This window comes from Orycteropus afer, unplaced genomic scaffold (assembly GCF_000298275.1).
Source record: "Orycteropus afer afer isolate SDZICR_OR568_19922 unplaced genomic scaffold, OryAfe1.0 scaffold00392, whole genome shotgun sequence".
NCBI classification, from domain to species: Eukaryota; Metazoa; Chordata; class Mammalia; order Tubulidentata; family Orycteropodidae; genus Orycteropus; species Orycteropus afer.
The window spans coordinates 1,876,302-1,898,591 of record NW_006921979.1 but is presented as its reverse complement, the minus strand read 5'-3'; positions in this window follow the sequence as shown (position 1 = coordinate 1,898,591).

The window sequence follows — 22,290 nt, the reverse complement described above, 5'->3', positions numbered from 1 at the left end:
TTCCATCTGTATTCCTTTTTAATTACTGTGCATGCACTTATTACTGCATGAGCATTCTCAGGAGTCTTAAATCTCACATGACATTCTGTATCTCCTTCTAGCAAATCAACATAACTTCTGAGATCATTGCCAACTTGTCCTTCTTATAAAATATCTAAGAATCCCTTTCATCTCACCAACTTTGGTCATATTGTCAGAAGAGACCAGTCCCTGGAGAAGGATATGATGCTTGGTAAAGGGTAAGGTCAGTAAAAAAGGGGAAGGCCTTCAATGGGATGGATTGACACAGTGGCTGCAATGACGGGCTCAGGTATAGCAAGGATTGTGAGGCTGATGCAGGACCAGGCAGTGTTTCGTTCTGTTGTACACTATGAGTCGTTCTATCGTTATGAGTCAGAGCTGACTCAATGGTACCTAACAACTACAACAACAGAGAACCCAGTCTAAGAGACCATCTTTCTAAAAATCCTGTCAAGCAACTTCTTGAAGGTCCTGTAACACCTGTTGCTGAAGACCTCTAAACTAGGTCTTTCCAAACCAAATCCACTGCCATAGAGTCAGTTCCAGCTCATAGTGACCCTATAGGACAGAGCAGAACTGTAAATCTTTAAAAGGAGCTCTGGTGGCATAGTTCCTAAGGCATTTGACTGGTAACCAGAAGGCTGGCAGTTCAAACCCACCAGCCACTCCTCAGAAGGAAGATTGGGCAATCTACTTCCATAGTGATACTGCCTCGGAAACCCAAGGAGGGGTGGCCATGAGTCGGATCTGACTCAATGGCAAACACAACAAACAATAACAAATCTTTACAGAAGCAGACTGCCTTATATTTCTCCCATGGAGCAGCTAGTGGGTTTGAACTACCAACTTTTTGGTTAGCAGTCCAATGCTTTAACCAGTGCACCACCACCAGAGTCCTTCACAACCCTTTAGTGGGTTATGAGATCAATTTAGAGTGTTGCAACATGTTTTTTTTTTTTTAATTAAATAGAATATATCAGAATACATCATATATAATAAGTATAAGGATTATTTTATGAAATTTTTAAGTTATTTATGTGTATGTGTGTGTAGTGATAGTGTTATGTCACTGAATCTGGCTGGAATTTCTGGAACTCCCTATGGATGTACTGTTGTAACCATTTTTGAATTATCTCCAGTAAAATTTTGCTTGTCTCTGATGTTAATGACATTTTTCAATAATTTCTGTATTCCATTGGATCATTTCTTTGGAATGGGCACAAATATGGATCTCTTCCAGTTGGTTGATCAGGTAACTATCTTCCAAATATCCTGGCATAGACAAGTGAACACTATCAGCATTGCATCTCTTTGTTGGAATATCTCAACTGATATTCCATCAATTCCTGGAGGCTTACTTTTTGTCAGTGCCTTCAGTGCAACTTGGACTTCTTCCTTCAATACCATTAGTTCTTGATCATATGTCTCCTTCTGAAATGGTTGAACATATACCAATTTTGATACAGTGACTGTGTATTACTTACATCTTCTTTTTATGCTTCTTATATCATTCAGTATCTTGCTCATAGAATCCATCAATATAGCAACTTGAAGCTTGAATGTTTTCTTTAGTTCTTTTAGGTTGAGAAATGCCAGGAATGTTCTTCCCTTTTGGTTTTCTAACTCCAAATCTTTGCTTATTTCATTATACTTTACTTTGTCTTTTCCAGCCACCCTTTGAAATCTTATGTTCAGCTCTTTTATTTTATCATTTCTTGCACTTACTTTAACTACTTTACATTCAAGAACAAATTTCAGAGTCTCTTCTGACGTCCATTTTGGCCTTTTTCTTTTCTGTCTTTTCAATGACCATTAGCTTTCTTCATGTACTGTGTCTTTTGTGTCATTCCAGAACTCATCTGGTCTATTTGGTCTTTAGTGTTCAATGTGTCAAATCTATTCTTGAGATGGTCTCTAAATTTAGGTGGCATATATTCAAGGTCATACTTTGGCTCTTGTGGAATTATTTTAATTTTTTTCAGTTTCAATTTGAACTTGGGTATGAGCAATTGATGGTCTATTCCACAGTAGGCCTCTGGCCTACTTCTGACTGATTATATTAAGTTTCTCCACTGTGTCTTTCCACAGATATAATTGATTTGATTCTTGTGTATTCTCTCTGGTGAGGCCCATGTATATGTTGTTGTTGTTGTGAGGTGCTGTTGAGTTGGTTCCGACTCATAGTGACCTTATGTGCAACAGAACAAAACACTGCCTAGTCTTGTGCTGTTCTCAAGCATTGCTATGTTTGAGCCCACTCTTATAGCCATGGGATCAATCCATCTTGTTTGAGCATCTTCCTTTTTCTCACTGACCCTCTACTTCACCAAGCATGATGTCATTCTCCAGGGACTGGTTCCTCCTAATAACATGACCAAAGTGTGTGAGATGAAGTCTTGTCTTCCTCATTTCTAAGAAGCATCTGGCTATACTTCTTCCAAGACAGATTTGTTCTTCTGGCAGTCCATGGTGTATTCAATGTTCTTTGCCAACACCATAGTTCAAAGGCATCAGTTTTTCTTCAGTCTTCCTTATTTTTTGTCCAGCTTTCATATGCCTATAAGGCAATGGAAAATACCATGGCTTGGGTGAGATGCACCTTAGTCCTCAAACACTAGTCCTCTCTAAAGCATTTTACTGCTAACCAGAAGGCTGGAGGTTCAAAACCACCAACCACTTCTCGGAAGGAAGACTGGGCAATCTACTCCCATAGAGATACGCCTCGGAAACACAAGGAGGGGTTGCTATGAGTTGGAACTGACTCAACAGCAGTAAGTTTAGTTTTTCAGTTTTAATATTTTAAGGAGGTTCATTGCAGCACATTTGTCCAATGCAATATGTTTGATTTTTTTGATAGCTGTTTCCATGGAAATTGTGAATCCAAGTCAAATGATAAATTGACAGCTTCATCTTTTCTCCATTTATTGCTTATTGGTCCAGTTGTAAGAATTTTTTATTTTCTTGATGTTGATGTGTAATCCATACCAAAGACTGCAATCTTTGATCTTCATCAGCAAGCTTTAAGTCCTCTTCACTTTCAGCAAGTAGAGCTGTGTCATCTGCATACCACAGGTTGTTAATGAGTTTTCCAAGCGTGTCGTTGCCACTTAGGTTGGTGAAAAAGTATTTCCAATGAAGAGGTCATTGATGTTGTAAAATTCTATCACATGATCTTTCACAAAGGCCATATTTTCTAACTAGTAATTCTTCTTTGTTTCCAGCTTTCACAATTCAATCACCAGTAATTATCAGTGCATCTTGATTGAATGTTTGATTAATTTCAGACTTCAGAAGCTGATATATATCTTCAATTCCTTCATCATTGACATTAGTGGTTGATGTATAAATTTGAATAATAGTCAAATTAACTATTCTTCCTTTTAGGCATGTGGATATTATTCTATCAATCACAGCATTGTACTTCAGGGTAGATTTTTTTTTATTATTCTTTTATTATTAATTATTTGTTGTGATTTGGGTGAAAGTTTACAGAGCAAATTCATTTTCTGTACAACAGTTCATACACATTTTACTTCATGACATTGACTGCAATTTCCCAAAATGTAGCAGCTCTCTTCCCACTTCTTCCCTGTAGTTACCTCTTCCCTGTGTCCTTCTCTCCCACACACTCCTGCCCCTGCCCCCAGCTAGCTCCCTGTGCAAACACTGCCCTTCTGTTTTCCCACTATTGATCGCTCCAAGGACTGTATCTACCTAATGTGAATGTTCACTCAGTTCCAGACCTGAAGGGTAACTAGAGCCACACGGTCCCAGGGGTCTCACCAGGCTCTATCAGACCAGAAAACTATTTTTTTAAAATGATTTTGAATTTTGTTCCATATTCTTCTTGCACTCTATCCAGGATCTCCTGCACCTATCCCACTCCAAGTGATAGACAGTGGTAGCTGGGCACCACCTAGTTCTTCTGGTCTCATGGTCGTATAGGCTGAGGATCACATGGTGTGTTAGTCACTTGGGATAATTGTTTCCATGCGTCTTTGGTTTTCTTCATTCTTCTTTGCTCTGGATGAGGAGAGACCCATTGTTGCATCTAGATGGCTCCTTGCAAGGTTTTAAGACCCCAGACACTACTCAACAAAGCAGGATGTAGAGCAGTGTTTTTGTGTAGTATGTTATGTCAATTGAGCTTGATGTCCCCTGTGACCATGGTCCTGAGCCCGCAGGTCCAACTACTCTCTCTATCAGGGCAGCTGACTGTGGCCAAGAAGCCTTGTGAGCTCCATGTACACCCAGACATTCTTATAACACATAAAAATACACATGTAGAAATACCATCTGCCAAACTATATATGGTCATAAGCTCACTCCCCTCTGTGTAAATATACCTGCCCACCCATCTGTCCACCTATAGATTAATGCTTGCCATTACTGACAGCACAGTACTGTACATGCAAAAGGGTTCATCTTTGTTTTAAGTACCTTGCATGTACTTCTCTATGTCTTCCTCTTTCTCAATGCCACCGTGTTGATCACTCACTTTTGGTACATTGCCCTTCCCTTCACCCAAATCAGTCTTGTTACTACCTATCTAGCATTGCTCCATTCTCTTGCCTTCCATTCCTAGTAACCAACAAAGAAAGTTTTGTTCCATATATAAACCTTTCCTTGTCTTTTTACAATAGGTAACTAATACACTATTTGTCCTTCTGTGATTGACTTATTTCACTCAGCATAATGTTCATCCACATTATGTAGTCTTTTGCAGATTCTACATTACTCTTCAGTGTTGCACAGTATTCCATTGTATGTATGTAGCATAGTTTTGTTATCTATTCTTCTGTTGATAGTCACTTAGGTTGTTTCCATCTGTTTGCTTTGTGACTGGTGCTGTGATGAACATGGGTGTGCATATATCTCTTCTTGTCCTGGCTCTCTCTTCTTTAGAACACATACCTAGTAATGGGATTGCTGGATCAAACGGTATTTCTAATTCCAACTTTATAAGGAGTTGCCACACTGATTTCCACAGTGATTGTATCATTTTACAGTCCCACCAGCAGTGTACAAGAAACCCAATCTCTCTACATCCTCAGCATTTGTTATTTTCTGTCTTGTTGAACTTTGCTATTAGTGCTGGGGTGAGATGGTATCTCATTGTTAATTTCCATCTCTCTCATGGCTAATGAGGAGCTCTGGTAGGTAGTGCTTAAGGCACTTGACAGCTAACCAGAAGGCTGGTGGTTCAAACCCACCAGCCATTCCTCAGAAGGAAGGTTGGGCAATCTACTTCCGTAGTAATATCACCTCAGAAACCCAAGGAGGGGTCGCTATGAGTCTGGTCCGACTCGATGGCACATAACAACAACAACAATGGCTAATGACTGTAAGCATTTCCTCATATGTCAGTTGGCCACCTGAATATCTTCTTTGGTGAAGTGTCTATTTGTGTCTTCTGCCCATGTTTTAATTGGATTGTTTGTCCTTTTGTTGTTGAAGTGTTAGTGTTTTCTATAAATTTTAGAGATAGGTCCTTGTCAGGTATGTCACTGGCGAATATTTTTTTCCCCATCTGTAGGTTCTCTTTTTATTCTTTTGGAGAAATCTTTTGAAGAACATAAAAATTTAATTTTTAGAAGGTCCCAAGCATCTAGCTTATCTTCTGCTGTTTGTGCATTTTGGGTTATGCTTGAGAGTCTATTTATGCCATAAATTAGGGCATCTAAGTTTGCCTCTATTTTTTCCTTGAGGAACTTTATAGCTTCATGTTTCACATTTAAGACTTTGATACACCTGGAGTTAGTTTTTGTGTATGGTGTGATGTATGGATCTTGTTTCATTTCTGCAAATGGATAATCAGTTTTCCCAGCATCATTTGTTGAAGAGACTATCTCTTCTTCATTTAATAGAATTTGGCCCATTGTCAAAAATCAGCCGACCATAGGTCAATGGATCTATTTCTGGATTTCAATTTTGTTCCACTGGTCTATGTGTCTGTATTTGTACCAATACCAGTAATTTTGACTATTGTGGCTGTACAGTAGGTTTTGAGATCCAGGAGTGTGAGACCTCCTACTTTGTTCTTCTTCTTCAACTTATCTGAGGTCTCTTTCCTTTCCATATAAAATTAGTGATTGGTTTTTCTATATCCTTAAAGAATGTTGATGGGATCTGGATTGAGATTGCATTGAATGTATAGGTTACTTTGAGTAGTATTGACATTTTTACAATGTTCAACCTTCCTGTCCACAAGCATAGTATGTTCTTCCATTTATGTAGATCTCTTATGGTTTCTTGAAGTAGTGTTTTGTAGTTGTCTTTGTACAAGTCTTCTGTGTCCCTAGTAAGATTTGTTGTTGTTGTTGTTGTTGTTGTTGTTATATGCCATCGAGTCAGACTTGACTCATAGTGATCCCTCCTTGGGTTTCCGAGGCAGTATCTCTATGGAAGTAGATTGCCCAACCTTCCTTCCGAGGCGTTGCTGGTGGGTTTGAACCACCAACCTTCTGGTTAGTAGTCAAGTGCCTTAGGCACTATGCTACCAGAGCTCCTTAGTAAGATTTAGTCCTAAGTATTTTATTTTTTGGTAGCTATTGTAAATGGTGGCATAGTGCCTAAGGCACTTGACTGCTAACCTGAAGGCTGGTGGTTCAAACCTACCAGCCACACCTTGGGAGGAAGATTGGGAAATCTACTTCTGTAGAGTTACTGCCTTGGAAACCCAAGGAGGGGTTGCTATGAGTCGAATCAACTTGATGGCAGTGAGTTGAGTTGAGATTGTAAATGGTATTGATTTCCTTATTTCCTTTTCAGCAATCTCTTTGCTGGTATAGAGGAATCCAACTGATTTTTGTATGTTGAGCTTGTATCCTGCCACTATGCTAAATCTCTCAATTAGTTCCAGTAGTTTTCTTGGTGAGTCTCTTGGGTTTTCTATGTCTAGGATAATATCATCAGCAAATAGAGATAGTTTAACTTCTTCCTTACCAATTTGGATGCCTTTGATTTCCCTTCCTTGTCTTAAAGCCCTGGCTAGAGCTTCCAATACAGTGTTGAAAGCAGTGGTGATAGAAGGCATCCTTGTCTGGTTCCCATTCATAAAGGGAATGGTATCAGTTTCTCTCCATTGAGAATAGTGGTGGCTGTTGGTTTTGCACATTTGCCCTTTATTATGTTGAGAAATGTCCCTTCTATTCCTATTTTGCTGAGAGTTTTGATCAGGAATGGGTGTGAGATTTTATCAAATGCCTTTTCTGCATCAATTAATATGATCATGTGGTTCTTTTCCTTTATTTTATTTATGTGATGGATGACATTGATTGTTTTTCTAGTGTTGAACCATCCTTGTATACCTGATATGAACCCTACTTGGTCATAATGTATTATTTTTATGATATGTTGTTGGAGTCTTTTGGCTAGGATTTTGTTGAAGATTTTTGTATCTATATTCATAAGGGATATTTGTCTGTAGTTTTCCGTTTTAGTGATGTCTTTGCCTGGTTTTAGTAACAAGGTTATGTTTGCTTCATAAAATGAATTAGGGAGGATTCCATCCTTTTCTATGTTCTGGAATAGTTTGACTAGGATTGTTGTTAGTTCTTCTCTGTACATTTGGTAGAATTATACAGTGAAGCCATCAGGCCCAGGACTTTTTTTTGTTGGTAGTTTTTTTTAATGACCTGTTCAATTTCTTCTTTTGTTATAAATCTATTCAAATTTTCTACTTCAGTCTGTGTTAGTTTAAGTAAGCAGTATGTTTCTAGAAATCTGTCCATTTCTTCTAGATTTTCAAATTTGTTAGAGTACAGTTCTTCATAGTATACTGATATTATCTTTTTTATTTCAGTTGGTTCTGTTGCCCAATTAGTTTCTTATTTGTGTTATTTGTATTCTCTCCCTCTTTTCTTTTATTAAGTTTGCCAGTGATTTGTCAATTTTATTAATCTTTTCAAAAAACCAATTCTAGCTTTGTTGATTTTTTCTTTTGTCTTTCCATTTTTTGTATCTGCTTGAATCTTTATTGTTTATGTTCTTCTGGTGACTATAGGCTTTTTTTTTTTTTTTTTTTTTGCTGCCCTTTTTCTAATTTTTGGAGATGTTGGGAGGAGGTGTTGATTTTGGCTCTTTCTTCTATTTTGATGTGTGCATGTATTGCTATAAATTGGCTTCTGATCACCTCTTTTGCTGTGTCCCAAAATAAAAACTCATTCATTTTTAAGAAGGGTGTCATTCAGTTTCCATATGTTTGCTCTTTTTTCCATTGGTCTTGTAAGTGTTGATTTCTAATTTTATAGCATTGTAGTTTGAGAAGATGCTGCAGTATTTCAATGTTTGTAAATTTTTTGAGGCTTGCTTTGTGGCCTATTATATAGTCTATTGTGGAGAATGTTCCATGTGCACTGGAAAAGAATGTATATTATGCTATTATTGGGTGAAGTGCTCTATAGATGTCTGTAAGTTCAAGTTGGTTAATTATATTGTTTAGTTTTTCTGCGTTTTTGTTGAGTTTCTTTCCAGGTGTTTTATCTTTCATTGAAAGTGGTCTCCTACTGTTACTGTGGAGTCATTTATCTGTCTTTTCAATTCTATTAATGTTTGCTTTATGTGTTTTGGGGCTCCTTCTTTGGGTGTGTAGATATTTATTATGGTTATGTCCTCTTGTTCAATCAATCCTTTAATCATTATATAATGTCCTTCCTTGTCTCTTATGGTGGTTTTTGTCTTAAGGTCAATTTGATCAGAAATTAATATTGCCATTCCTGCTTTTATATGGTTCTCTAAGATGTGTCTCTTGTAGACAGTATATTGATGGGTTGTTTTCTTATCCAGTCTGCAACTCTCTATCTCTTGAGTGGTACATTTAATCCACTTATATTCAGTATAATAATCGACAAGTATGAATGTGTTGCTGTCATTTTGTTCTGTGTTTTTTCATGGTGTTGCTGATTTCTTTGTTCTGTATAATTTTCTGTGCCGACCTCATTTTGTTTATGAATCATGTCACCATTTCCTTTGTTGCTGTTGTTTTAGTATTTGCTAAATATTTTTGCTTGCCCTCTTTTTTATTTTGATGTGAAGGTTATTGTTTCTCTTTGAAGTTCTCCTGGTATTTATCATTTTCTTCCCAAGTTTAGAAGAATCTATCTCACAATTGACTTGACTTCCTCACACTTAGAAGTTCTGTAACTACACTATTTTTTCCTCTTTTTGGTTGGTAGTTGTCCTCATTTGCCGATATTTCTGGTTCCCTGTTTACACTCTTGTAGGCTTACTTTACTCTGGATACTTCCACAAATGGGTTGGTTTCTGGGTTATGTCATCATGTGTATTAATGGTTGGTTGTTGCTTCCTCTTGTTGGTTCTCTGTCCAAAGGATTCCCTTTAGTATCTCTTGTAAGGTTGGTCTGGTTTTAACAAATTTCCTTATCTGCTTATCTGGAAATCTCCTAATTTCACCATCATATTTGAGGGACAATATTTCTGGATATATAATTCTTGGTTGGAAATTTTTTTCTTTCAGGGGTTTATATGTATCATCCCATTGCCTTCTTGCCTGCATGGTTTCTGTCGAGAAATCAGAGCTTAGTCTTATTGATTGCAATTTGTAGGTAACTTTTCATTTTTTTCTGTGCTGCTTTCAGGATTCTTTCTGTCTGTGGTTTTGGTAAGTTTCATGATGGTATGTTTTGGTGATCTTCTTTTGGGGTCTATCCTGTTTGGGGTTTGTTGAACTTCTTGAAGGTATATATTATCATCTTTCATCATATTAGGGAAATTCTCTTCCAAAAAGTCTTTGACAATTTTCTCTGTGGTTTTATCTGCTTATGAAAGTACTATCGACTTATTTTTTTTTTCATTCTCACTAATTTTATCTTCCATTGATTCTATTCTACTCCTTTGCCTGTTCAATGTGTTATCTATTTCTGAAATTTTAGTATTAGTCAGCATCTCTTCTTGGACATCTAACTGGCATCTCAAAGTGTAACGAGCAATGCAAACTCGAGATTCCCCACCCTCATTCCTCAACTCTTACTTCCCCAGTCTTCCTAATATCAGTAAATGGAGCCTCCAAATCATCAATCAAAGTCCTGTCAGAAGACAGAAACCACATCAGTTATTTAAACAAATAATTAATAGCAGGTATAAAGTTGTTACTTGGAAACTGAAAGTGTGAAAAGAGGACTCTGAGGTATTGTGGTTACTGCTTATCTGTCAGCTTGTTGTCCTGTGGTGGCTTGTGTGTTATATAATGCTGGAAGCTATGCCACTGGTTTCAAATACCAGCAGGGTCACCTATGGTGGACAGGTGTCACTGAAGCTTACAGACTAACATCGACTAGGAAGAAAGGCCTGGTGATCTACTTTCTAAAATGAGCCAGTGAAAACTCTATAGATAATAACAGAATATTGTCCAGCCTAATGGTGGATGATGAGCTGCTTAAGTTGAAAGGAAATAAAATACAGAGTGGCCACAGCAATGGAGGAGTATATTAACAATTGTGAAAATAGTGTAAGACCAGGAAAATTTTGTTCTGTTGTACATGGGGTCACCATGAGTCAAAGCTGACTCCACAGCAACTAACAAAAACAACAAAGTATTATAGAGGTAGAAAACTGCAGGAAACAGCTACCACCATTAGAGAAGAACATAGAATTATCAATATTTGGAAATGTAAGGAAGTGGCCCCTCAAAGCTGGAACTCTGGCCTCTGAGGAGGGCATTCTGCTTGGCTGGCACTGATGCCTCTCTGAGAAGGCACGATGAAGGTCGTTCTGTGAGTGTTGGAAAAATTGCAAACTGGATCAACTGTTGCTACAGAAAAAACAGCTGCTGCAGGGGTACCTTGTAGAAAGCCGCTCTCAGGAAAAGGAAGCAGATGGGGAGGAGCAAAAGTCCCAGCCCAGACATTACAAAACAGTATATTAAAAAAAAAAAAAGAAGCAACCGTTGTCATGGAGTCAGTCAGATCCAACCCATAGCGACCCCTCCTTGGGTTTCCGAGGCCGTATCACTATGGACATAGATTGCCCAACCTTCCTTCTGAGGAGTGGCTGGTGAGTTTGAACCACCAGCCTTCTGGTTAGCAGTCAGGTACCTTAGGCACTACACTACCAGAGCTCCTAAACAGTATACAGAAGGAGTTATGAAACAATAAACGACTTAATAACAAGCATAGCCATCTGGTTGATCAAACCAATAGTCTAGGAATGATCTGTTTCCTCTTCTTACTCATTACATGCAATCCATCACCACATTCTGGAAGTTCTGCCTCAAAGTACACTCTAAATCTGTTCACTTCTCTCTATGCCAGAGCCACCGCCCTAGACCAAACCATCATCATCAATGGTGGATGACACAGTGGTCTCCTACTTAGTATTCTGGACTCCTTACACCCGTACTGCATTCTTCTCACAGTAACCTAAGTGGTCTTTAGATACATAAACATGCTAATGGTTTCCCACTACGTGTAGAAATAAACCCATACTTTTTACCATGGTCTGGATTGCCTCTCTGACTTCATCTTGTATCACTCTAGCCATGCTGGCCTTCTTTCTGTTCCTTGAACATGCCAAGTTAGATCTGCCTACTGCCTTTATTCTTGCTCTTCCCTCTGCCTGGACCCCTAGCCCATCTTCCTCATAGAGTTGGCTCCTTCTTATCAGTTACTTTCAGCTCAAGTGTCACTTTTTCATAGAGGTCCTCCCATACCATCTCCATCTAAAGTAGTGCCCTTTAAAGGAAATTACAATTATTTTGTTAATTTATTTTTTGTATCAGCTATTTCTCCCACTAGAATGGAAGTTTGCATGAACAGAGACATTTTCTTATTTGTTACTGTACTCTCAGCACCCAGGATAATGGCTGGCAAGTACAAGGCATTTAATGAATGTTTGTTGAATTAATATAACTTTTAGTCCTCAGAATGGTTTATAAAAACAAATAAACAAACAAAAGGCCAGTTGCTGTCGAGTCTACTCTGACTGACAGCAACCGCAGGTTTGTCAGAGTAGAACTGCGCTCCTTAGAGTGGGTTTTCAATGGCTGTCACCTTTGCAGACACACTGCCAGGACCTTCTTCCAAGATGCTTCTGGCTGGACTCAAACCACTAACCTTCTGTTAAGCAGCTGAGCACTTAACTGCACACCCAGGGACATCTTTCTCCATTGTACTGATGAGATAAAGAAGTGACAGGATTTAAAAACACCCTATGGCAACAACAACAAAAATTGAACCTAAATAGTCTAAATACAGCCTAAACTTTTAACTTTAATAATATATTTTTAGTCTTTAATTTGTATTTGTAACACCTGGACTATATTTCTCCAGAGGAAATATGATTTAACTAAATGTTTCTCTTCATCTCCTGAGGAAAATATCCCATTAGCGTTTCATGCCCACGTGCTCTGCTGTGGAAGCTACCTTTTCCTTGCAACTTCTAAAAGTCATGGAGGAAATTGACAGCCAAGTTTTTCTTTGAATGAGCATGGCTGATTATTTTAAGAAGATAAAATTTTTCTAAATACTGCAATCCACAAACAGGTATTAGGAAAGAACGCCATAGGTGACACAAATCTTTCTGAAAAAGAAAACCGAATGTTGGATTCAGATTAGTAAATGGAGCACAATTGGTTCATTTGAGCTTTCATCTCAAATATTTCTGCTCAGCTGAGTTGGCTTCTTGGTATCTAACTGATCAGCTTTCTCTGTACCAACTCTCTAGTTCACATGAAAAAGCAACAAAAACATTCTCAGGTCTTTTATCACTTAAAAAATTCAAGTTATTACTCTAAGAAGGATTTCATAGAGGTTGAATCAGCATCATCTCAAACTTCCCATGAGTGTGCCAGCCATAATGAAAGGTTGCTAAGAAATACTTCATTTCCATCTAAGAACCACTTTGGGCAAATGGAGACATGGGTGTTTCCCACTGCCCTGAGCTCTTAAACCCTCATAAAAGAACAAGTTCATTTTAGTCCTTTGGGTATTAACTAGAATGATGCCGGAAAATTTCTACAAGATGGAACAGTAATATATTCCTAAATTATGGGATTATTTTCTGTACTTCAAGCATTTAAAACATCTACATGAATTAGCCATAAGCAACTATTTCACAATATCGTTTACACTTATTACTCTGCCTTTTGTTAAGCTGACAGTCCTTTAGATTGCTAAAATTTCCCACCAACAGATTTCTAATTTACACATCTTCTTACTTTCCAGTAATTTCTCCCACCAGAAATTGGCTTAAGACGGACAAGTGGAAGAGCAAGAGCCTGGAATGTACTTAATGGGACACATGATAAAAAAAATACTATTTATGTTAGGAAGAATATGTAACACACTGCAAGCATATTGAACATGTTCTGATTTCCAAATCCTATTTAAAAGCTTCCTGGCTTTGTGCCTAGGCGGTGGCAAGAAGGTATGGGACCGTAAAACTATCTTACACTCTTCTTGTGTAGCTTTGGTTATCTTGAAGTTCAAGTCACCACTTTGTTCTAGAACCCATTTTCTTATCACAATATGAAAAGCCAATAACTCTGGTATTCTCTTCACACCTCAGTGCTAGGATTACAACAGTGATGAGCATTCTTCACCTTCTTCTTTATGTCATTAACTTCCTAGAAAATACTATAACATACCATCTCACCATATTTGATTGGCAAAGATCAAAAGCCTGACAATACCAAGTGTGGACAAGGATGCAGCATAACGAGAACATTCATATAATGCTGATGGGGATATAAATTGGTCAGTCACCTCAGAAATCAGTTACCTCGTCAATATTTAGAATGGCTGAAGATACACAAAACCTCAGACTTAATGATACTATTTCTAATAATAAACTCTGAGCATTTGCACACGAAAACACTTATAAGAATGTTCATTATACACCTACACCAGTGAAATGCACTCCTTCGAACAATCAACCATAGGAGATTAGAGAGCAGCAACTGCACAAAAAGGAAGGTAGAGAGGCAGGAATGCACAGCCAAGAAGGACACACAGAAATCACAGGGAGTAAGTGGGAGGTGAGATGTTACATGGCGGGGAATGTAACTAGTATCACAAAACAAAATGTGTGTATGAACTGTTAAATGTAAAACAAAAAGAATGTTCATTATAGCTGTGCCAGTGATTGCAGAAATTGTAACCAGACCAACTTGCCATCAAAAGAAGAATAGATAAAGTATGGTATATTTAATACAATAACATTATTCATAGCAATTAAATTAATTAGAACTGAATACTTCAATATGAATACTTCTTTCAAATGTAATGTTCCAGAGCTGTAGTAGATAGACCCTTACAGAATGGGAGAAAAATATGGAACAGAATCTCAAAAAAAAAAAAAAAAAAAAGACTTACTGGACCAGTTGAGACTGGAAGACTTCCCAAAACTATTGCCCTGAGACATTCTTTAATCCTTGAGCTGAAACTAGCCCCTGAGGTCATCTTTTTGGCTAAATAACAGTCTGACTCCTAAAATAAAGAATATCACTTGTGAGTACTATGCTTCATTTAAAAATTATCTGTCAGACCAATCAACAATTACTTTAAAACAAAGATGAGACTGTAAGGGGGCAAGGAAACTAGATTAATGGAAATGAAACAACTAGAATGAAAATAATGAGAATGCTCACACACTGGAAATAATGTAACCAGTACAATGTGTGTAGAAATTGTTAGTGGGAATCTACATGGCTACATAACCAAACAAATGTAATGTTAAGCAAAATTTTGTAAAGGAATCTGCCAAAGGATATATACAGTATGATACTATTTATATTATGTTTTAAAACATGCAGAACAATAATCTGTATTGTTTATGGATATAATTTCATGTGCAGCCAGAATGCTCCTTGGAAGTGAGAATGGCCAGACTTCATCTCACCTACTTTGGTGATGTTGTCAGATGGGACCATTCCCTGGAGAAGGATGTCATGCTTGGTAAAGTGGAGGGTCGACGAAAGAGAGGAAGGCCTTCAACAAGATGGACTGACATGGTGGCTGCAGGGATGGGCTCAGGTATAGTAGGGATTGTGAGGCTGGCACAGGACTGGGCAGTATTCAGTTATTCAGTTCCGTTGTACAAAAGGTCTCTATGAGTTGGAGATGACTCGGTGGCACAAAAAAAACAAACAAAAAATAATTTTATGTACAAAAAAAAGAGTGGAATTGAAAAACATCAAAATTAGGGCATGCAGGGGCTTCAATGGAGTATATAAGGAAATTGGGCAGTGTATAGGGGCTTAAAATACCTCCATAATTTATCTCCTAAAACAAATACAAGATCTGAAACAAATATAGCAAAATATTAAGATTTTACAGAGTTGGGCCACAGGTACATTGATGATGGTCATATTTTTCTCGATACTTTCTTATTCTTGAATTGTTAGGGGATAAAACACTACTGCTGTCAGATAGTTCATTTTCATTAAATAAAGTTGACCACTTTCTACGAGTAAAGCATGCTAAGTGCTAAGGTCAAAAAGGTCTTCTCTGAGAACTCAGAATCTAGTGGAGCTGGTCCTGATATCACCCATTCTGGCCCATGGCAATTAATTTGTACCTCTGTTACCACTTCTGCCTTTTATTATGGTTTTGGGCTTCATGGCATGTTTCCTTCTATAGTAGTGCTATTCCAAAGAATTTTCGGCAATGATGAAAAGATTCTGTATCTGTGCTGTCCAAAGGAGCCCTGGTGGCATAGTGGTTAAAGGGTTAACCAAATGGTTGGCAGTTTGAACCTATCAGCTGCTCTGAGGGAGAAAGGTGTGGCTGTCTGCTTCTGTAAAGATAAACCCTTTGGGACAGTTTCACTCTGTCTTACAGGGTCGCTATGACTTGGAATTGACTTAATAGCAGTGGGCTTGGGTTTTTTTTGTTTTTAGTCACCATGTGGCTATTGAACACTCAAAATGTGGTTAATGTTACTGACGTACTGAATTTTTAAATTGAATTTAAATTAAAATATCCACATGTGACTAGTAGCCATTGTATTGGGCACCATAGTTGCAGAACGTATGTTCTCTGAGGGCAAGGACCATATCTTTCTCATCTCCATAGCCCCTACCTTAATACCTACCTCATTCTCAGCACCCAGTATGTTACCATACATCATAGAAGACGTTCAAGAAAAATCTGTTCAAATGAATTCTGAAAATGAGTCCTTGCTGTGCCATTGATAGCATGAGTTCCAGGGGAATTCACTTAATCTCTGTATTCATTCATTTATCAAACATGTACTGTACACCAGTTGTGTGCTGAGCTAAAAAGATATTAAAAACTAAAACATATTCCCTTCCTCTGATGAGTTCACAGTCTCGTCTGGGCCATAGTTCTCTTAGAAATGAGAAGGTTAATCTTGAAGATTTCTAAGGTTTCTTTGAGCCCCAACCTTATATGAATACATTCATGGGATTACTTTTTTATGCCTATGATCACTTTGAAATCCTGTGGAAACAGACAATGAATCAGTTAAATGAAAATATCTAACCTTGTTGAGAGCCCTTTGGTCTCGTATATTTTTATTAATTTAACAATATTTAAAGGCGCTGGCATATGGCTGCTAACCAGAAGGGTGATAGTTTGAACTTAGCAGCTGCTCCACAGGAGTAAGATGAGGCAGTCTGTTTCAGTAAAGATTTATAGCCTTGGAAACACAATGGTGGTCATTATGAGTTGGAATTGACTCAATGGCAATGAGTTTGTATTTCTTTTGGTTTTATGCCAGGTACCTTCCTAGACAAGTACATGTGGTTCCTGCCCTCATGGGTTTTATAGCTTAAGTTTTTCAAGTGCATATTGGTGGAACCAGTAGATTCAGATACAATTTACTGTGGAGACATTCCTTCGGTTCTCTTTAGCTTTGCCTTGAGGTCCAAGGCCCAACAGCATGGAGAAGGAGAAAGACTTCTTTTAGCCACTAGAGGGCATTTCTTGCTTTCTGCAAAATCACCTGTCTCCTAGGGCTTTAGCTGAAGTTATGGGAGCTCTGGTAGCATAGTGCCTAAGGCACTTGACTGCTAACCAGAAGGCTGGCTGTTCAAACTCACCAGCCACTCCTCAGAAGGAAGGTTGGGCAATCTACTTCCGTAGTGATACCACCTCGGAAACCTAAGGAGGGGTCGCTATGAGTCAGGTCCGACTCGATGGCACATAACAACAACATGGGTAATGTACACTGATTGATTCTCAGTTCTGGTCACATCAGAATCTCTTGGGAAAAATTTTAAACAGAGCTCTACCACCAAAAATTCTGACTCAATAGGAATAATAGTAACCTTATGCCTGTGTGATATAAAAATGTTTCCCAAGTGATTCTGAGAGGTAAACAGAGTTGAAAAACAAAATAATTTAGTGAGATAGCTTATGTTCCAAATTTCAGGATTTCCTATTTTCATATTGTTGTTGTTGTTGTTGTTTGCCGTCGAGTCGGCCCCGACTCATAGCGACCCCTCCTTGGGTTTCCGAGGCAGTATCACTACGGAAGTAGGATTGCCCAATATAGGAGGCAAAAATAGGAATCCTCATATTTTTCTGTTACATGTGTAGTTACACCATCACTGCATAAAATACTATCACTTTTCACTAAAATTTTTAAATAAATTTTAATCAGTCTTGATTTCAAGGTACTATTTTATTGATTTTTCAACTTTTAATTCCTTCTTATTTTTGGCTAGATCCCCTCTACTCCAAATGTAAAACAGAGAATACAAAAGTTCCCAGAAGTAAGGGAAAGGTGAAGAAGGATGAGACTTGTTTTAGAACAAAGCTTGAGAGAGACCATAACAGATTACGTATTTTAAATTCTTCTCCAGGGACCTGGCACAGGGTGACATCCAACTCCTGGAGTCACTACCATTAATAATACCAATGGGTAGCACCATGCCATGCCTACTGGCAGTTCTTATTATTAGCTGTTTTCCAGTCAGCCCAAGTCAACCTCACACACAAAAAACTTCTTGGTCCTGCTCTGTCCCCATGATCAGTTGTGGATTGGACTATTGTTGTCCACAGGGCTTTCATTGGCTTGTTTTCAGAAATAGATCGCCAGGCCTTTCTTCTTAGTCTGTGTTAGTCTGGAAGCTCTTCAACATCATAGCAACATGCAAGCCTCCACCAACAGAGGGCCGGTGGCTATGCATGAGGTGCATTGATTGGGAATCGGACTGGGATCTGCTGCATGGAAGGCAAGAATTTTACCACTGAGCCACACTGCCCTGGGCAATTCCTAGAGATCCAATAATATGCGAAACACTTGATTTGCATGTTACAAAACTGTAATCGGCTGAAAGACAATCAGGGGAGTCAAAGGCAGAATACCCAAGAGTGGTGATTTAGCAGGGATAAGTGAGTTACATGATTGGTTAAGGGTTTGTGCTCTTCAGTTTATTACAGGATGGATGGTCACAGGACAATGGCAGGGGTGACATAGTGCCTAAGATATTTGACTGCTAACCAGGAGGCTGGAGGTTCAAATCCACCAGCTACTCCTCGGAAGGAAGGTTGGCCAATCTACTTCCATAGTATCACTGCCTCAGAAACCCAAGGAGGGGTCACCATGAGTTGGATCCAACTCGATGGCAATACGTGCTTGTGCGCATGTGGTATAAAAATTGTTTTATCAGTCATGTCTGTTTCTGCATCAAGGTAATTTGGATATAAGCTACTACATCTTGCATCTATTTGTCCATTTAGGAAAGACACTCTGGGAATAGATTTTGATATCCTGCACCTGCCAGACCTCAGAAAGAAAGCATGCCTGCTGTATCATGTGTGGTTAAGTGAACAACAATATTAAAGGAACTACAGTTAGAAAGTTTTAAAGGCAACTTTAAAACTCAACATGGATTCTAGACTCATGGCAAGACTTTGAAATGGAGTTAAGGAGAGCCTCTGTTCACACACCAAGAGCCTCTGATTTGACACTCTCAAATAGTCCGAAAGCTTTGTGCTTAAAATCCGATCCCTTAGTTTCTGGCTCTAACCCTGCATCTCAGACCAGTATTGAGTGTGAGTGTTGAGGTGGGGGAGATGGGTAACCCAAAGATACAGAAAGATATTGTGCCGTCTACCTGTATTTTCCTCATTCACTTTCTTCTATCTCTGCCCAAGAAGAGCTCTGGTGGTGCAGTGATTAAAGCATTCAGCTGCTAACCAAAAGGTTGGTGGTTTGAGCCCACCAGCTGCTCTGCAGCAGAAAGATGATGGAGTCTGCTTCCTTAAAGATTTACAGTCTTAGAAATTCTGCCCTATAAGGTCACTATGAGTAAGAATTGACTCGATGGCAGTAGATTATATTATTATTATTTTTAATCTCTGTTAAAACACTGAGCACAAATACATCCTTTCTCCTTCTGCTTAAAGAACAAATGTCCTCAAGCATTCATTTTTGCAAGTACATACCTGATGGAATTGCCAGGCTGCAAACACTCTGGTGTGAACAGAGCAGGTGGGGCAACCTGAGCCTTGACAAATATATACAAGGTTATCATTCTCATCTCCTGACTTGTTCCTCTCACTTGCTTCTGAGAAACAGGAAGTAAGGGGTCATAATAATTTGAAACAACCAGATTTTCCATCACTTTAACAATGAGTCACTCTGAGTCTTTAATTGTTCTCCTTTGTTAGGCTTTTGTCATGGTGATTTTGTAGTGACTTTTGCTTTGTCTTGTTCTGTGAGTGAAGTGAACTTCCTCCAAAAATCCTGAATAAGTTCTTGAGTGATATGTTTATGGTTGCTTATTATAAAATCAGTGTAATTACTTGATTATGAAGTATTCCATGAAAAAAATAGTTGAAAGGAAGACTCCAGGCAAAGAGAACCACAGAGTTATTTAAGGATTATAGACTTCCTTTCATTGCAGTTATGCTCAATTGTGAAAGACACACTCCCTAGAGAACAACTCGAATTTATCTAGAAAAGGTAAGTGCTCCATTTTTAGGTGAACTGAGAATTCATGTCTTCCTCCCTCCGGGGACTTAAGGAAACAAAACTTTTATTCTGTTTATATTTGTCAGGAATTGTTTAAATCTTCCAGTGCTAAATTATAGCTTTCACCTTCCAACCAAGACGATTATTTGGAAGATGGTCTTTCTGGTCCTGGAGAGGACTCATAAGCCATCATCCCACTGAGTGGACATTGGAGCTGAAGCTGGACGTTTTTTTTATAAAAAAACAAAACAAAACAAAATACACAGTCTAGTGAAGCTTGTGCAAATCAGACATCCCTCAATGCTTGCTTCTGAATTACTCACTTGCATTACTCTGCCATACAGGAGTGGAACAAGAATTCACCTAATAGTAACTTGAAGAAGGTTGTATGTCTCAATGCCCAAAGCATTCAACAACATTGGAAGTATTCCGCTAAAGGCATGGGTGTGTTGGGGTGTGGTGGTATAAATTATCCTCTCTTGAACTAAACACGTAATTAGAAATTCCATATCAGATATATGCCTACTTCAGATGTTGCAACCAGATGGAATAATAGTAACATTTATATTAAAATAACAATAATCTAATATGAATCTCACATCCCTTTTTCACAATTGTCCTCCATTTACAAAATACAATTCTAGGCAATTCAATCTTTTCAATAGACTATGAAAAAAATGTAGATTCTTCTCTTTTTGTAAAGCCAAGTCATAGCATTAATAATAACAGCTACCATTTTATTGAAGGCATTCATATTACGTGATAGGCACCATGCTAGGTGTTTTACACGCTTCATCTCATTTAACCTCCTTACAACCCTTGAGGAAGGTACTATTATTTTACATCTGTTTTACAGATGAGGAAACCAAGACTCAGAAAGTTGAAGCAACATGTTCAAGGTCACCCAATGGTAAAGGATGGATAAGGCATCACACACAATTGTGTAAATCGTGTGTTTTGGATTGAATTGTGTTTCCCAAAAATATATATTGACATTCTAATTCCTATGCCTATAAATATGACCTGGTGGAAATAGGGGGGTTACTTTTGTTATGTTAATGAGGTCATATCAGTATTGGATGGATCCTTAACCTAATCACTTCTCAGTTATAAAAAGATCAGAATAGACAGATACGCATGAGGGAAGAGGAGACAGATAACAGAGGTGTTGAGAAAGTCCTCCTGAATCATGTGAAAATAAATTTCTGTTCTTTAAAGTCACCTACTTGTGATATTTCCATTATGGCAGCATTAGGGAGCTCTGGTAGCATAGTGCCTAAGGCACTTGACTGCTAACCAGAAGGCTGGTAGTTCAAACCCACCAGCCATTCCTCAGAAGGAAGATGGGGCAATCCACTTCCATAGTGATATTGCCTCAGAAACCCAAGGAGGGGTCACTATGAGTCTGGTCCAACTCATGGCACATAACAGCAACAACAGGTAATTAAGATATCATGCATTGCATACAAAGGTACCATGCTGAGAAGGTAAATAAAGGCTAAATCCACCCTGTGTTCCACATGCCAAGTCACACACCTGCAGGGCTGTGTCCACCTAGAGGGGGCACCAGTCTCTAATATGAACAAAGGCACATTATGATGGCCTTGAGACTAGAACCTGGAGTTAAACCTCACTGAGCTAATTTCAGATCTCATGTGCTTACCACTTCAATATCTTACCAAGCACCTTTTTCTACTGCCCCAGGTCCCATATAGGTCACAAACTATTCTGCTTTTTCCCCTGGCTGGACTTGAGTGTGGACATACAGGAAGGATGAGTCTATGCCAAAGGGGAAGTGGATAGATAGATGCCCTGGACCGCCCAAAGTAGCCTGGTTTTCTGGTTTGACAGAAGAGGGAGTGATTAGAAACAGCAACAAACTACTGTTATGGAAATTGCCAGTGGTATGATCCTTAGCACGTTCTCCTGGCTTATTTATGGGGTCATCCAACCGTGGGAGTAGCGGCAGCTCTGGATGAATGGCTGTGAAATGCCCTGGTGTGACACGACTTCTGTGTCATGAGCCAACAGACAGGAATTACCTGCTGTATTCCTATCTACCACAAACTAGTATTTTGACCTTTGGGCAGTCACCTCAGGTGCCTGCACTTTACCCTTTCTTTTTTCCTTGGGCACTTATCCAGCTCTAAGATCTTCCAGCCCATGGCATACATTTAAATGTATTTCTTCCCTGATTACAAAAGCAAGATATACTTGCTCTATGAAATAAAAAAAAAAAAAATGTTTAAGGAAGAATAGAAAAATTACTTTTAGTTCCATCTCTCAGAAATAACCACGCCTAACCCATTGCCATAAGGAGCTCTGGTTATGCGTGGTTAAGGCATCTGGCTGGTAACCAAAAGATCG